Below are 14990 nucleotides of genomic sequence, written 5' to 3' on the forward strand. Positions count from 1 at the left end.
ACCTGTGTCCAGTGCCCACTTCTATTTGTTCATCCTTATATGCCCAGGTTCAAGAGTAGATGAAATACAATTATTTTATTTTTTAAAATATATATCTTTATTGATTTCAGAGAGAGGAAGGGAGAGAGAGAGAAATATCAATGATGAGAGTCATTGATCAGCTGTCTACTGCACGCCCCCTACTGGGGATTGAGCCTGCAACTCAGGAGTGTGCCCTCACTGGGCATCTAACCCGCGATCTGGGATCATAGGTTGACGCTCAACGTCGGCCAGGCTAGAATTACTTACTGAATGAATAAATCACTCCCAGGCAAGGATCTATCTCATAGGTAAAGTCGAGGTCAAAGTGTTTCACTGCTTTTCTCCCCAGCAGACTCTGGAAGTAGAAAGATTTTCCATAATAGTACATAAGGTGCATATTTATGGGTAGAGAGTTATGGGTGATTCTTCTTCCCATTGCAGAGTAATCACCTGGAGCCATGATACGTATATAATAGGAGGGGCGTGTAATAAAGGAGCTCAGAAAAGTTGGCAGCTTTATGTCTAAAAGCAGGGTGAAAAATTATTTTTAAAGTTCAGCACTTTCATTGAAAATTGCTTTTTTTTTTAAGAAAACACTTCAGTCCTGGCCAGGTGGCTTGGTTAGTTAGAGCGCCGTCCTGTGCACCAAAAGGTTGTGGGTTTGTTTCCCAGTCAGCATATACCTAGGTTGTGGGTTCTATCCCCGGCCAGGATATGTATGGGAGGCAACTGATCAATGTTTTTCTCTCACATTGATGTTTCTCTCTCTACCTTCCTCTCTCTCTAAAATCAGTAAAAACATATTATCGGGTAAGGATTAAGGAAAAACAAAATACTTCAGTGAGACTTTTGGTCCACACCCCACACAAAATGACAAAATTCTACTCAAGAATGAAGTTTGAACTCACAACTATCAGGAACAAGACAAGGACGTCTGCTGTTACCATTTTTATTCAACACAGTATTGGAAGTCCTAGCCAGAGCATTTAGGCAAGAAAAAGAAATAAAAGGCACCCCAATTGGGAAGGAAGAAGTAAAACTGTCTCTACTTCAGATGATGTGATATTATATACAGAAAATCCTAAAGACTCCAGCAAAAAAACTGCTAAAGTCAATAAACTAAAACTGATAAACAAATTTAGTTAAGTTGCAGGACACAAAATTAATATAAAAATGTGGCATTTCTGTACACTAATGACAAACTGTTGGAAAAAGAAATTAAGAAAACAGCCCCGTTTACAACTGCATCCAAAGGAATAAAAGAACTGGGAATAAATTTAACCAAGGTTGTGAAAGACCTGTGCACTGGAAACTCTAAGACATTATAGAAAGAAATTGAAGACACAAGTAAGTGAAAAGACATTTTATTCTCATGGGTTGAAAGAATATTGTTAAAATATTCATACTTCCCTAAAAAGTCTACAGATTCATTATGAACCCTATCAAAATTCTAGTGATATTTTCATGAAAATGACAGACAATCCTGAAATATGTGTGGAACCAGAAAAGATACCAAGTAGCCAAAGTAATCTTGAGAAAGAGCAAAGCTGGAAGCACCACATTTTCTGGTTTCTAACTATATTACAAAGCTATGCAATCAAAATAGTATAGCCCGGCCAGCATGGCTCAGTGGTTGAGCACTGATCTAGGATCCAGGAGATAGTGGTTTGATTCCTGGTCAGGGCACATGCCGGGGTTGTGGGCTCGATTCCCGGTGGGGGGGGCGTACAGCCGATCAGTTATTCTCTCATCATTGATATTTCTGTTTCTCTCCCTCTCCCTTCCTCTCTCTGAAATCAATAAAGACATATTTTTAAAAAGCAAAAACAAACACACACACAAAAATACGCACAGTATGGGACCTCGCCGGGTAGCTCAGTTGGTTAGAGCATGGTCCTGATACTTGAAGGTTACTGATTTGATCCCCTATCGGCACATACAAGAATCAACCAGTGTATTAAAAAAATAAATAAAATAGAGAAAACGGAAAGAAAAAAGGCAAAAAAAGAAATTTTTTTTTGTTTAATTCTCACCCAAGGATATTTTTTCCATTGCTTTTCAGAGAGTGGAAGGGACGGAGAGAGAGAAAGAGAGAGAGAGAGAGAAACATTGATGTTATCAATTGTTTGACTACTGCATGAGCCCCAACCAGGGCCGAGGCTCAAGCCTGCAACCGAGGTACATGCCCTTGGCCAGAATCGAACCCGGGACCTTTCAGTCTACAGGCCGATGCTCCGACCACTGAGGCAAACTGGCCAGGGCAAGAAAAATAAATTTTAAAAAAAGAATAAAAGAATCAACCAGTAAATGCATAAATAAGTGGAACAACAAATTGGTGTTTTCCTCTTTCCCTTCTTCTCTCAATAAATAAATAAATAAATAAATAAATAAAAATTTTAAGAAAACCAATATGGTACTGGCATAAAAACAGACACTTAGATCAATGGAGCAGAATGGAGAGCCCAGAAATAAGGCCACACATATATCGACAATTAATTTACAACAAAAGAACCAAGAAAATACAATGGGGAAGAGACAGTTTCTTCAATAAATTGTGTTGGGAAAACTGGACAGCCACATGCAAAAGAATGAACCTGGACCACTATCTTATACCATACACAAAAATTAACTCGAAATGAATTAAAGACTTGAATGTAAGACCAGAAACCATAAAACTTTTAGAGGAAAACATAGGTGGTAAGCTCCTTGACATCAGTCTTGGCAATGATTTTTTGGATTTGACACCAAACACAAAGGCAGCAAAAGCAAAAATAAATAAGTGGAACTATGTCAAACTAAAAAGCTTCTGTACAGCAAAGGAAACCATCAACATAATGAAAAGGCAACCTACTGAATATGAGAAAATATTTTTCAATCATATATCTGATAAGGGGTTAATATCCAATATATATATATATGTGTGTGTGTGTATATATATATGTGTGTATGCTTTGTCTTCATTGTGGACATGATTATATCCATATGAGGTTATGATTATGTGATCTGGGTTTTCAGTAAATTACTATTTTAAAAAATTTTCTCTTTCACTGGGCCCCAGAGAATAGATTCTAATTTTATGCTATGAGGATATTCCAAAAAGTATTTCTACAGAAACAACAAAGGATGTCAGATCAGTTCAAAGGAGAGGAATGGCCTACCCAAGTCCCCCAGCAGAGCATGTCACATCTCTGGGCTCCAGGAACCTTAATATTGGCAACATCTCAATGTGTTCTTTCTACGCTATAATTTCCCCGAAATCTGGGTAAAAATCTAGAGCCTGCTTGGCTCTGCTTTGAGGAACTAAGGGAAGGGACTGAATGGGTCTCTGATGGCTTGAGGCAGCACAGAAAGGACAATAACCACCCAGGGAAGGCAGGTAAAGGATAGCAATAAATCACCATCAGAGTTCTTTTGGGAGCAGCTAACTGGGTCACAAATGACTACCAATAGATTATTACAATGTGTCAGCATTCTTCAGAATCCCCCAAATATAATGGGGGAGAAGAATCGGGTGAAATGATATACTTCCTAGAGATAGTCACACACAATGCAGAATGAACTATTTTCCCTTGAGCTTTATAGAAAATGCTGACGGTTGAACATGGAGATTTAACATGCTGAGTTATATCTGTTCACTCCGGCCCACATTGAAACTGGCCCCTCCCTTACCATAGTCTGTCATTCACTGGAGTTTGAGGTTTTATAAAGTTTTTACTACTTACTTGACTGTTTATAAATATTTAGCATTATTGTACCTGAGCAAGATTTTGGTTGTGTTAAGTAGTGCCAAGAAGCATATTGCCCAAGAAATGAATCTAGCCCTGTATTTTAAGGCCAGCTCTGGTTAAATCATTTACTTGGTAAACATTTATTAAGCATCTACAATGTGCTGGGCCCACAGTTCTGATTAAGATGGCAGCCCGCCACTCCAGGATGCCAGCATGTAATAGGAGAAAGTGCATTTTTACCAATAGTGACTACATAGGTTGAGGATTCATAATGGTGAATTAAGGACACATTATCTTTCTCATCACTTTTTATTGAAGGAAAAGGCCCATAAGGTAGTGGAGAATGCAGATTGAGTCATGCCTTGGGAGACATGCCAGTTCTACAACTTACTGGAATTCTCTTTGGTCTGTTTCATCATGTACACGATGGTGGTTTCATATTTGGGAGAATTGAATTAAGACAATGAATGTAAAGTCTGTAACACAGTTCCTGGCATATAATGGATAATGACAATTTTATACTTGCTTTGTGCTCTCGACACAGAGAAGTATCTACAACTTCCGAAGCTCTGTTACCCATAATTGGAGAGGTTCCTTTTGATATTAGTCAACAAGTTATTAATGTCAATAAATAAAAGAAAAATAGAAAAGACAAAATTTTAGTTTCAGCCTCTATACTGTTATAAAATTAGTATAAATTTAGTTTCCTAACTCTAGCTGATGTTAATCAAACATGAGATATCTGGATGACTGAAATTTATCCCAGGATAAATAGTAAAGAGGAAGGGCTATGAAAGCTGCTCTAGAAGAAAAGGAAATTTTGTAGGTAAAAAGGGATTATGGCCAAAAGAAGGGTCTGGAAATACCAGAGTAATAACTTTAATATACATAAATCATGTTCCACGTCTGCCAGATTTAAAAAGGTGGATGACTCTAACACTGGCTTCTTGTCCCTGGGACAGTGAGAGTCTTCTGCTTTATCAGATACAGTCCCTCCCACAGAATCCAAGAACAAAATAGACTCACCACATAGAATCTGAAGAGATGTCTAACCTGAATAGGGTTTTATTTTTATTTTTGATTTAAAAACTCATTTCACGAATGCACATTTATAGGACATATTAGAACAATCGGTCACTTAAGCAACCGTCCTCATATAATAGGTAGTTGCTACTTGAAATAAAAATCCAAGCGACAGCAATAAATGCAGGCACTTGTAGTAGTATATGTCAGACAACTTAGTTGAAAGATGGCACATCCTGGAAACATTTCTGGTGATTGCAGAGATTAGCCTAAGACGAGACATCGATGTCGGAAGATGTATGGGAAGAGTCCAAGTGAAATGTGAGAAGGCAAAAGTAGTAAAATGTTTAATATAGCAAATAAATAAAGCCTTAAATTACTAAAATGAATAATAAGAGGAAGAGTACACCTCTTCGCACATTAGTTTATTTTCGTGGACTGTAATCCTGGTCAGAGCTGTGGAGCTATCACTTCCCACTGCACGTGTGTGTTGCTGAACCGCAACTTCCTGCTTGGTGCTTGAGTTGTGCCATGTATTTGGCTGCTTCCTCCCGCTACATGTTTTATGCCTCTGATTCTTCCTCTTCCTCTTCCTCCTCCTCCTCCTCTTCCTCCTCCTCCTCCTCTTCCTCTTCCTCCTCCTCTTCCTCTCCCTCTTCCTCTCCTCCTTCCTCCCCTCCTTCTTCTGGAGGTATCTCCATTGGCTTTTCTTCTGGTGGTGGTGGTTCTCCTTTTGTACCTCCACAGAGGATGCACATGCAAATCATTAAGATGGCTAATGCAATGAGGAAAAATATTACGGATGATAAGAGCACGTTGTCTAAGATGCCCTCATTTTTGACAGTCTGGCTCTCACTTTCAGCATCCTGTGGCTTAACCGGTTCCTTAGGAGGGGTACCACTATCCACACTACCCCCGAAACCTATGTTTTTGCAGTCAGGGGGTGCATAGCCAGCCTTACAATGGCAGTTCTTTAAATTATTGCAAACTCCTTTCCCGTTACACTTATCCCCTGGATTGCAGTCATACCCCAACAGACCAGAATTAGCACAGGAGTTATTGGAGCAGATTTTTTCATTACCACAACTTGTACCAAAGTTCACTTTTGAGTTATCAAAGACATAAGAACTATTGTAGAAATCCAAGCTCCAACAGTAATCATTTTGAGTAGGAATTTGGATCATTGTATGATAGGGTTTGATGTGTTTCACCACTTGAATACTTGTACATATAAGTTTCCCACACATCATATTCTCCGTTGTACACTGAACATATCCTGGGTTACTACCATGGACTACGCCACAGTTTCCAAACCGGTTCCCTTTGCCATTCATGAGCTTATAACAGTCATGAGGAGCAGACTTTGCAGAGCTCCCGAACACTTGTTGGCACTGATAATCAGGGGTCATGCACACACCACCTACACAGTAATAAGTACTACATGGTGTACCATCTTGCTTATAGCTGTTTTTGGGGCAGTCTGTAGAGGTACCATCACAATACTCTGGGAGGTCACAATCGTTAGTAGCAGGACGACAGTTGGTGCCCTTTATTGCAATTGTGCAATTAAAATTACAACAAGGTCCAGGACTACACTTTGCATCACCCTTCAGCTTGCATGCTGAGTCACAGCATGGGTTATTGGCACAATCAGGACCACAGTCACACTGCTCGTTGTCCTCCAACACATTATTACCACACAACGGCAGAGTCAAGAGGCCTTTGTGCTGAGGGTTATTAAATAGACAGGCCCCTCTGTGTTCCAGGAGGAACTGGTAGAAGTAGTCAGAGCTACAGTTGCTGAAGCCACTTTCTTTAGTGATATTTTCATGCATGAGGCAGAGGTGTTTATCTTTACAAATGCAGGCCGAGTGGTCGTGCTGAATACCCAAGTTGTGCCCAAGCTCATGGACCAGGAGCCCTGCAAACAGGAGGACGTCTTCATGATGGAAGGATTCAACAGCTGCTGCAAAACCACTTGAACAGGCACCATTGAGAAACGCCTGTCCCATACCCTGTTCAGGATGCTGTCCAACAATCATGTGGGCAACATCATGCTTCACGCGATGGAGGAGCTTCTCTTGTCTCCAGCTGTTGAAATTCCTGAGTGTAACTTGCAGGTCCACTGGGACCTCTATGAGGTCCCCCTCGGTCCAGATCTCCATTCCAGCCAGCACCACCTCTGTGTTTATTCCCCTAGTGAAGCTGTTGGCCAGGGCAATGATGTCCATTACTCTCTGGACCGTCTCATTGATGTTACTGCCCCACATTTGGAACCGCTGGTTGTTGACCACGACAAACATCTCCACGTACTTGATGAGTGACCACAAGTAGGACATCGCCTGTAGGCCGCGAGGCTTACTGCTCCCTTGTTGCTGGCTGGTGGACACCACTTGACTGTCTTTGGAAGTGACACTGCAGGAGACTGGAGCCTGATGTGCCATGGTGTACAACACATGTTCAAACTCTTTTGAAGAGTCCAGGGGCTCAATGCGATAGGATTTTCCCTCCTTAATCAGGATGCCCCTGAGGCCTGAACAGGCATTGACAGAGACAAAAGAACCTGGGACTCCTTCTATGTAGCCTTCATAGTGACAGTCATGTGAGATGAAAGGCATTTCTTGTCCCAGGATGCCATTGTGGTAGCTGAAGACTGGAAAGTTATTGATAAAATAGTCTCTCTTCACCTTCAGGTGGATCAGCTGTTCCTGGCCCTGCATAAATACCACATAAGATGCCCTTTCCACTGGGCCTTCCCTTCCCTCAACTGTCAGAGCCTTGGGGATGACTATTTCATAGGATGAGTAATATACTGATCCCAGGTCACAGTACAAGCTGGGCAGGAAACTCAGTACCAACACCAGCATGATCACCAACCTGACACGTGAAGACTCTCGCACCAGTACCAGCCTCAAGCCCTTCATCTGGGGGGCCCAAGTCTGTAGCACTCTGCTAGTCTCATATATAACCACTTGTTTCTTCTGTAGAGAAGGAAAGGAGGAGGCCGTCTCTCTCACAGAGGTGCCCACTGACATGGCCCTAGTCAATCAGTGGCTGATGCAGGGCCCGTGTCCATCAGCAGCAGCTCTCCTTGACACACAGACCCTTAGTCACAGGGATTAGCTCCAAGTGTATGCTGGCTGCATAAAGGGTGGCTACTGCCTACTTCTGAGAACAACTGCCTACCTCTGGCTGTGTCCTTTTTAGTCTCTCTGATCTGTTATCCTGCGGATAGTGTCCTTTTTGTGGCTTCCTTCCACAGCATTGGCCTCAGTGATCCTTGGCTAAAGTCCTTTTGATACTGTGGTGATGTAATCACAAAGAAGGGCTGCAAACTCTAAAATGCAGGTTTGTACCTTGAGAGAGGAAAGAAAACCCCTCTGCCTTCCTCAACTGTGCCACTCTAACATCTCACCCCTCCCCCACCCCTCCTGTGTCCGTTGCTCTGCCAACCCCTAATGTTCCAGACCAGGGGGCTTGGAGATCATTGGTGGGCACACTCCATTGCCCTTTGCCCCTCTTCTAAAACTCTTGCTCTGTAACACATGGGCATCACAACTCACGATGTTCTTGATCCCTCAGTGAGGCTTTATAGTGATATGGACATCTCACAGGCCAGACTGTTACATAAGGCAAGGGGGTGGTTGCCCTGTGCCGCAAGGTAGACCCAAATGGGCTTGTGACCATGGGGCAAGGGACAAGACTCCTATTTTTTTTACAGCATCAAAATTCAGGCGCTCGAGTTCTGTTTATAATTCTGTCCAAAAATGTGCATGGGAGATGCCAACAGAGCAGTCTTCCCTTATGTGTGATTTTCATGGGCACGTTGGCTGATAAGTCCAGGTCCACACCCCTCTCTGGATGGCCCTGACATACTGGTATCCTAAAATGATGCCAGTATCCCAGAAGTCTCCCCTGTGTTAGAAAATGACCTACATGTGTCCAGTGCCCACTTCTGTTTGTTCATCCTGACGTGCCCAGGTTCAAGAGTAGGTGAATTAGAATTAGTTCTTGAATGAATAAATGACTCCCAGGTAAGGGTGCTGTGACGTCTCATCTGTTGTATGTTAATGTGTTTGTGCTTGCTTCATGCCTGCTCCGAAAGGCTGAAAGTGTCCCTAGAAACACCCACAGCGATGCTGACGAATGGGGCATTCATGACCTCAAAATGTACCTCCCTCTTCCTACATTTTGCTGGTCAGCTCACTCTCCTAATGTCTTCGTGCGTCATATTGCACTTGAGAAAAATAAAAGCAACCAAGAATACTTTCCCATGTAGACACCACATGAGTCCACCTGTATCTAAATTTTCCTCTGACTCTGGTGGATGAACTGTCCATACTCCAGTCTAAGGCCAATCCTCCTACTTCCCTTTCAGTTTCTCATGGACTTCACTTTTCCAAGTGTCCCTTCTGTCTTTTATATCTGAAACATCTGTTTGTCCTTTGGATCCAGTCTCATTATATGCTGTAATGTTTCATCTTTGTCAAACCATCACTCTCAGCCCACATCACTCTCCTGTCGCCATCCAATTTCTCCTGTTTCATACAGAATGAACCTCTTTGAAAGTATATATGCATTGTGTTCCAATTTGCGTCACTACTTTTTTCTTTTCTGAAATCTAAATTTTGAATCATAGCACAGTCATAAAATGTGAGTAAAACATAAATGCTTTTTAGTAAATTATTTAAAAGAGAACAGCTCAGCCACACACAAAAGGACAGATGCGCTCTGACTTAATTTATATGAGGTTCCTCGAGTAGTCAAGTCCAGAGAGACAGGAAGTGAAACGGAGGGTACAGGAGCTGGGAAGAGTGATAGGGCTGTTTAATGAAGACAGAGTCTCAGTTTGGGCGATGAGAAAGCTCCCAGTGGGTGGTGACGATGGTTGCACAACAGTGTAAATGCACCTAATGCTTCTGAACTGCACACTTAGAAGTGGTAAATACTGTTAATTTTATGTTATGAATATTTGAGAGCGGGGAGAGACAGGGAGAGAGAGGAGCGAGAGAGCTGTGTAAATACAACTCTGATCAAGTAATAACAGTTTTAGCTCCATAGACGTCACCAAAGTGCCATTGCCAATCACAGGTCTTCCTGCTTCACGGATAATCATGACCCTGTCTTTTGTGGTGGCTACTTTGTCACTTTTCTTTCTCAATTTACTTCCTAAACACGCATCTCCGAATTAATGTAATTTTATTTTATTTGCCTTTTAATCACACCTTTTTTGAGATATAATTCACATACCATAATATTCATCCTTTAAAGTGTACATGTCAGTGATTTGTAGTGTGTTCAGAAAATTGTGCCACTGCCACCAAATCGATTTTAGAACATTTCTCACCCCCAAGCAAAACTCCAGTATCTGTTAGCAGTCCCTCCCCACTCTCCCCTCCCTGCAGCTCATGGCTACCACTACTCTACTCTCTAGCTCAATGATTTTGTCTATTCAGGACACTTCATAGCCGTGGAATCCTACATGTGATAATCTTCTGTGACTGGCTTATTTCACCTAGCATAATGTCCTGAAGGTTCATTTATGTTGTAGCATAATGCAGAATTTCCCTTCTTTTTAACAGTGACTATATTCCAGTGCATGTACATACCAATCTTTGCTCATCCATTCGTTCTTCAATGGACCCTTAAGTTGCTTTATGTTTTAGTTGTTGTAAATAATACTGCTATGTACATGGACATACAAATATAACTTCAAGACCCTGCTTTATATTCTTTTGGGTATGTACTGAGCCATGGGCCGCATGGTAATTCTATTTTCAATTTTTTGAGGAGCCGTCATACTGTATTCCACAGCACTGGATCCTCTTACATTCCCACCAGCAGTACACAAGGGTTTCGATACTCTTCATATCCTCTCCTACACTTGTTATTTTCTGGGTTGGGTTTTGGTTTTGGTTTTGGTTTTTGATGGTTGCCATCCTAATGGGTGCGAGGTGGTCTTATTGTAGATTTGATTTTCATTTCTCCAATGATTAGTGATGTTGATTGTCTTTTCCTCTGCTTATAGGCCATTTTTTGAAGAAATGCTCATTTGAGTCCTTTGCCTGCTTTTTGAATCAGGTTATTGGATTTTCTGTTGTTGAGGCTTAGGTGTTCTCTGTATATTCTGGACATTAATCTCTTCCCTGATATGTGTTTTTCAAATATCTTCTCTCATTCTTTGTGTTGCCTTTTTACGGTGTTTGTAGTGGTTTTTGTCGCACAATTTTTTTATTTTTTTTTATGAACTCCATTTTGTCTATTTTGTTTTTTGTTGCCTGTGCCTTTGGTGTCATATGTGAGAAATCTTTGCTAGATCCAATGCTGTGAAACTTGTACCTTTTTTTTTTCTAGAGCTTTATAGCAAGACAAGTCCTGTGAATGAGGATTTTCTGCCAGAGATGTAATATAGTAGGAACTCTATTGCCATGGGGCTTTTGAGGGAGCTCCAAACTTTTCTGCCCATTCCACTGGAAACTAGGCTGCCTGCCTTCACAGCTACTGTAGTTGTGATGATGTGGTATTTCAAGGCTAGTGGGGCCCTGAGGAGAAGGCTATAGGAATAGGGCAGTTAAAACTTCACATAGTTGGCTGCCCTTACCATGATTCAGATGTTTTATTGTTTTTGTTTAGTTTTTAACTGAACAAACCTGATGGTTTTATGAATTGATTAATTTCCATACTTCCAAAAAAGTTGATATTGACTATATTTGCTAGTGTTATAGCAGCTTTTATGGAGCAGGTGATTTTTGGAGGACCTTATTTTAACATTTTGGAAATGCTTTTCATTTTATGTCTTAACTTCATCTGAATCCATATGAATGCAGTGTTTACCTCTTTATTCCACAGAGTATTTAAATTTACTTACGGTGTTTGTGTGCTGCTATAGTTCATTCCTTTCTGTTGTTCTAAACTTGTATTTCTCTGTGTGGATTTATCCAACTTAGCATCCATTATCTGTGAACACAGGGTTCTTTTCTTTTGCAATACTCTGAAGAGGTCTTCTATGACTGTTGTTGTCCAGTAACATGATGCAAATAAGCAGAAATTTCCACGTGATTCCCCTAAGAGTAAAATAGTTTAGTGATAAGGTACTTGAGACCTCAATTTAACTAGGAAATAAAAAGTACTATCTCAGAGTGGCATAGCAGTTTGCATTATGAGAGTACCCACTGTTCCACAGTAACACTTGGAATTTTCAGTCTTCTATAGAGCCCATTCTGTGGGTGCACAGTGAAAACTCTTTGTGGCTATATAGTCTTCATTTCTCTGAACACTCAATAGGTTTAACACCTTCAGAAATGTGTTTTGACTCATCCTTTATATTTTGACTCCACTAGAATGAGCTTTCATCCCCACCCATCCATCTAAACAGCTATACTCCAGGTTACCAGTGAATAACTGTCTACTGTGACATCAAATGATCAACACTTAGTCCTCCCCTTTTAAATCTACTAGCAACATTGAAAATATAATGGATATGTTCTGAGTTACCTACCACTCTGCCTGCTGAGTGTAAAAGAGACTATTGTGGGAACCAGGTTGGAAGCGGAGAGACCCTTTAAAGAATTCTGCAGTTGACTACGAGGAAGTTGATGGTGACTTGCAGTGCATTGGAAAGTTGGCGATGGTGATCAGGGGTCACATTCTGGATATATGTGGAAGGTAGTCATGATAATCTGTGGATGGACTGATTTGTAGTATGTAACTCTTCTACAAACACTTCTTTTGGTTTTCAGGACAACACTCTCTCATGGTGGTATTCCATGCACACCGGCCACTCTGTCTCCCACTTCTTTCCTGAATCCTTCTCATCCCATCAATAGCTACACATGGATTACCATGGAGCTAAGTCCTCACCCTTCCTGGGATCCGTTCCCTTCCCTGGCTCTACTTGCTCTCTAGGATGTCTCACCTAGTCCCATGGCTTGGAATGCCATCTATATGCTGACAGCTCTCAATTCTGCATCTCTAGCTCACTTCTCTCCTAATTCCAGACTCAATCATCTTGCTGCATAGCTGAAGAGCCAACTTGGGTGTTTAATAGGTATCTCAAACTGAACATGTTCAACACCTGTCTTTGCACATGTATCCCCATCTCAGTAAGTGGCAAATCTTTTATGCAATTGCTCAGGGCAAAGCTACTGGAGAGACATCCTTCTTTGCTGCCTTTCTCTCACACTTTACATCTCCATCAGCAAATACTTTTAGCTCAACCTCATAATATACCCAGATTAGCCCCTTTTCACCATCAGCACTTCAGCCACTCTCCTACAAGCTTCCAGAACACAACTTGGCACACTTCAGGAGTTCTGTTTCTGTAGTTGCCCATTGTTCTGCCCCTGCCTGTTCCTTACTTACATAGCAAATGGAGCGATCCTTCAATCTGCCTTAGCTCTGGTCAGTCTACACCTACTTGGGGCAGGTTTGTAATTTTTTAAATTTTCAATGGATCAGAGACTTTGTCTTGTTTGCTACTATTTCCATAGTACTAGAACAACTTATTGGTACGGACTTAGTAGTGGTGGGATGGATGGATGGATGGATGGATGGATGGATGGATGGATGGATGGATGGATGGGGAGTATCAGCATGTATCAGTCCCCTAGGACACTTAGACTTCTTTAAAAAGCATCAAGCTTAGACAGCAAGGCCTGGAATATTCAATAACTGTACTGAGCTATTTGCACATAAAGATTGAGGATATGGTAAGAAGAGGGAGAAAGCTAAGATCCTTGATTTAGTTTCCAAAAAGCATGATTGCTTTTCAGGTCATGACAGTCTTGAATGGGGCTCTTGAGGAAAAGAGTAAAATCCCGACCAGTCTTGCCCATAACTGGGCCCACGGCAGTGATTGCCACATTAACCAAATGTTACTCCGTTTCCCCCAGAGATTTACAGTTACCAGAGGAAACAGAACGTGTTTGCAAATGGCCATATGGTAGGTCAGAATGCCATTGGTGTAAAGGAAATTCAGTGTTGTGACTTGGTTGTGGATAAATCTTAATGTCGCCGAACAACATATCATCATCTCATCTGATTTTAGATCTTCTCAGCATTTATTTGAGTACTCACTATATGCCAGGTACTGCACTAGAGATAGCACACATGGTTACCTAATTTAATCTCTCATCCACTCTATGAGAGGCATCCTTTGTGTGGCCAATTTACTGAAAAGGTAACCCAGGCCCAAGGAAGTGAAGTTCCTTGTCTAAGACCAATCAGCCAGAAATGAACACCTGAGACTTACGGACATGAATGTGAAAGCCACGTCAATCAGAAGAAAAATGACTTCTTTCTTTTAAAAGGGGTTATTTTTTTTTGCTCTCAGGAAGTCCTTTCTGGTTGGATTTGTTAGGCTGGAAAAACTGAAGACTCAAAGCATGCACAGCACTCGTGCATTTAGAACACAGGGAGAGGAAAGACCTCTCACAGTGCTTAGGAGAGGTGTGTTGTGTAACACATTCTAATATACTTACAGTGGTCATAAAAACACCTGACATGACAATAGAGAGGAATAAAAATTGTGTCTGTTCTGGAAATATTTATGAATAAACAACAGGTTCTTATTTTAGACACCTTATTATATAAAATTTAAATACTTTAGTGTAGACTCAATAGTTGGAGGATTTGATGTACTGATATCATTTTGTTGCAACTGTTTTAGTTTTCCTATAAAGAGATTTTTGTGAGTTTTTGTTAAATCAAGACACATCAATCAGTTACCTGAAAGTTGGGACTCATTCTAATTTTTTTTTTTAATATCTTTATTGATTTCAGAGAGAGGAAAGGAGAGGGAGAGAAAAAGAGATAGAAACATCAGTGATGAGAGAGTCATTGATTGGCTTCCTCCTGCATGCCCCCTACTGGGGACTGAGCCCGCAACCCGGGCATGTGCCCTGACAGGGAATCTCCTGGATCATAAGTCGATGCTCAACTGCTAAGCCATGCCAGCTGGGCAGGAATCCATTCTAATTTTTAAAAGCAAAGGATTTATTGGTATCCTTTGCTTTATTTGGCATATTTATTTGATTTTCTGTAGTGTTACAATGACCTAATTTATCCACAGAACTATAAAGGATGGCTTGAAGTTGATAAGTGGTCATTGGAGGGCACGAGTGAGAGCCTTTTCTCTTGTTCCCTGGCACTAATACTCTGTCTTTTTATTTATTTATTTCTATTTTTCATGTGAAATTGTCTGCACTGCCACCAAGCTCA

At 41.1% G+C, this 14990-nt stretch overlaps 1 protein-coding gene and 1 pseudogene across 7 annotated transcripts in view; one reads left to right on the top strand and one right to left on the bottom strand.

The window, feature by feature from the left end:
• TMEM116 (transmembrane protein 116) overlaps positions 1–14990 on the top strand; it is a 103502-nt gene that overhangs the window by 33339 nt on the left and 55173 nt on the right. The window lies entirely within an intron of this gene.
• LOC308549734 (disintegrin and metalloproteinase domain-containing protein 1a pseudogene) lies at positions 4538–7807 on the bottom strand (annotated as a pseudogene). The gene is made up of 2 exons: positions 5512–7807; positions 4538–4551 (listed from the first exon to the last, which is right to left on the bottom strand). The product of its transcript is annotated as a disintegrin and metalloproteinase domain-containing protein 1a pseudogene (transcript).

This window comes from Miniopterus schreibersii (assembly GCF_964146895.1).
Source record: "Miniopterus schreibersii genome assembly, chromosome: 20".
NCBI lineage: Eukaryota > Metazoa > Chordata > Mammalia > Chiroptera > Miniopteridae > Miniopterus > Miniopterus schreibersii.